We start from the raw sequence: 3339 nt of genomic DNA, 5'->3' as shown, positions 1-3339 counted from the left end.
GTCGTGTCCAACTCTTTATGATTCCATGGACTGCAGCACTCCAGGCTACCCTGTCCATCTCAACTCCCAGAGCTTGCTCAAACTTATGTCCATCAAATCTGTGATGCCATCCAACCATCTCATCCTCTGTCATCCTATTCTCCTCCTGCCTTCAGTCTTTCCCAGCATCAGGGTCTTTTCCAATGAATCAGTTCTTGACTGTAATTACTTATTAAATATTTGTTTTTCCCTCCACAGACTGTAAGCTCCTTGAGAACAAGGACCATATCTATCTTGTATCCCCAGAGCATATCACAGTCTTTGGCACATAATAGGCACTCAAAAGAAACTTGTTGAATAAGTTATCAAATGAGATATTTGTGAATGAATTTTAAAAGCAGTGGAGTGCTATACAGGTCTACATTAGAGTTTTCCCATAATTTCTTGAGGAAACATATTTGGGATGGTAAATAATCGGCTTATAATTTTACTTCTGGAATTCTAAAGGAGGCATTTCAAAACAAGTTTGTTGTAATAGAATATTTGCAAAGATGGTCATAATTCTTCCTACCTCTGTGCTCTGCTCCTTTGCAACATCACTTCACCACTCCTGTCATTAAGAGGTAGAATCTTTTCTCCTTACCTTGAGTCTGGGTGGTCTAATGACTTTCTTTGATCAATAGAATGAGGCCAAAGTGATGTTGTGTGACATTTAGGCCTTAGCCTTAAGAAACTTTCCAGTAGTTCATCTCTTCTGTTGAAATGCTGCCCTGACATCACTATGTGAAGAAGCCCATCCTAGCTTACTGGAAAATGACAGCCCACTTGAGGTAGAAGAGTAGTTAAATTATAATAGGTATGTTTAAAGTCAACATAAGAGGATACTGCTGCTGCTGCTGCTAAGTCGCTTCAGTCGTGTCCGACTCTGTGCGACCCCATAGACAGCAGCCCACCAGGCTCCGCCGTCCCTGGGATTCTCCAGGCAAGAACACTGGAGTGGGTTGCCATTTCCTTCTCCAATGCATGAAAGTGAAAAGTGAAAGTGAAGTCACTTCAGTCATGTCCGACTCTGTGCGACCCCATAGATAGCAGCCCACCAGGCTCTTCTCTCTCTGGGATTCTCCAGGCAAGAATACTGGAGTGGGTTGCCATTTCCTTCTCCAATGCATGAAAGTGAAAAGTGAAAGTGAAGTCACTCAGTCGTGTCCGACGCTTCGCAACCCCATGGACTGCAGCCTACCAGGCTCCTCCGTCCATGGGATTTTCCAGGCAAGAGTACTGGAGTGGGTTGCCTTTGCCTTCTCCGTAAGAGGATACTATCAGTCATTAAAAGGTGTGGTGGTTGTATATATGCTGACATGGAAAAATATTCCTTTTATCTTCAGTGGGGAGAAAAGTCCAGTTAACTCTCATTTACCCGCCCCTCCCACCCTGCTCCCCGCATTACTTCTGCTCAGGCTTTACCTCTGGCTCCAGGAACTTGCAGTAGAGGGAGAAGCATGGTCTGTATTTTCATTCCTCTTCCCTCTCCTTCTGGTCGTAGTTCCTCAGGAGCTGAGAGACTGGAGGAAAAACGTGGAAGAGTGATAAATATCTTTTTAGTTCCCTGGTTTGCAATTACAGTTCTTTGTTAGTTGTTACTGCTTTATTTCTATATGGCAAAGATGTAAATGCCAGCTTTCTAATGCAGCATTTAAAAGATTTGTGAGAACAGGAGGAGGGCGTTTGCAATGTCTTCCAGCTATGCAGTTCCCTGACCTGGGAGATCTGGTGCAAACTCGACTTCTTTACCCTACCTCAGCTCTGATAATTTGTAACACACCCACAGACTCTGCTTTAAGGATCCCCTTACCCAAAGACTGCTCTCTTAGGTGGAACATTAGCAGGATGACTTAAATCCTGCTTCCTTCCAAGGAGTCTGTTGGCTAATGAGGAAATCCTACTTCCTTGCCACACCAAATAGTCTGATAATATACTTCTCCTTTGCTTCCTAGTTTCCACTCTGTCATCTCTTTCTTTTCTCCTTTCTCCACTTAAAGTAGTGCAGGGCAGATCAACAGGAAGGCTACCTAATACTGATGAACCTATTTTCAGGGCAGGAATAGAGACACAGACATAGAGAATGGACACAGTGGAAGAAGGAGAAGGTGAGACAAATTGAGAGAGTAGCATTGACATACGTACACTACCTTTTTAAAAATAAATAGCTGGTAGGAAGCTGCTGTATAACACAGAGTGCCCATGCTCTGTGATGACCTAGAGGGGTAAGATGGTGGGGAGGCAGTGAGAGGGAGGTTCTAGAAGGAAGGGATATATATATATATATATATATATATATATACATATATATATACATACATACATACTTATGGCTGATTTGTGCTGTTGTATGGTAGAAATTAACACAACATTGAAAAGCAGTTATTTTCCAATTAAAAATTGTAAGAAAGATAGCAACCTAAAAAATATCCAACAAGTTGATGTTGGTCTTCCCTTCTTCTGAGAAGTGATTTTTCAGTCTTTATACCGCCCCTGGTTTGGAAAGTAGGAAACCCACTTCCCTGCTCCCCATGGAAAAGGTGCTGTACTCTGGCCTACAACAATGCAGACAATTTCTGTTTTCATTATCATTCCTCAGTCTTCTGGTCATAGCGACTGGGGATAGGTGGGGAAGGACTGGAATTGGAAGCAACAAAGTTCCAATTATTGAAGCTTTCTCTTTAAAATGAAAGATACTCAACACCTCTGTGCTCAGCTTGACATGTCACCAACTCTGGGGCAATGTGGTAAATCCTACTCAAATCCTGTGATGTGTCAAAAAAAGTTTTCAGGTGACAGAAAAATTCAAGGGGTGGAAATAATTAAATAAAATGTGGAGGAAAACAGTTTTCAGATGAAGTGTGTTAATGAAAAACATAACTGGACAACTTAAACCATTTTATTTTTCACCTTCTTATGAAATTTCCAAGCATGGTTGCATTCATTTATTCATCCAACAAATATTCATTGAACACCTACATGAATCAGACACTAGTAGGCCATAAGTTTATGGTAGCAAACTTGATAGAGAAGTTCCTGACCTAAGTGAAGGTGACAGACTATAAACAAGTAAATAATAGTTAAATACTGTAGACTGAATGAAAAGCTGTGAAGAAAATAAATTGAGTGCTGTGATCCAGAATAAGAAGGAGCATTAATATGGTATTATGGTCAAGAAAAGCCTCTCTGAGGGCATTTAAGCTGCTGCCTGTAGGGGCTCAAATATAGTCCATATGGTGCTCTCCAGAAAGGTACCTTTTCCTAATTACAAAGAATCCATGTGTGGGTTAATGTGAAGGCTCTGAACATTTAAGCCAAAAC

Source organism: Budorcas taxicolor, chromosome 11 (genome assembly GCF_023091745.1).
Source record: "Budorcas taxicolor isolate Tak-1 chromosome 11, Takin1.1, whole genome shotgun sequence".
NCBI classification, from domain to species: domain Eukaryota; kingdom Metazoa; phylum Chordata; class Mammalia; order Artiodactyla; family Bovidae; genus Budorcas; species Budorcas taxicolor.
This window is presented reverse-complemented; position numbering follows the sequence as displayed.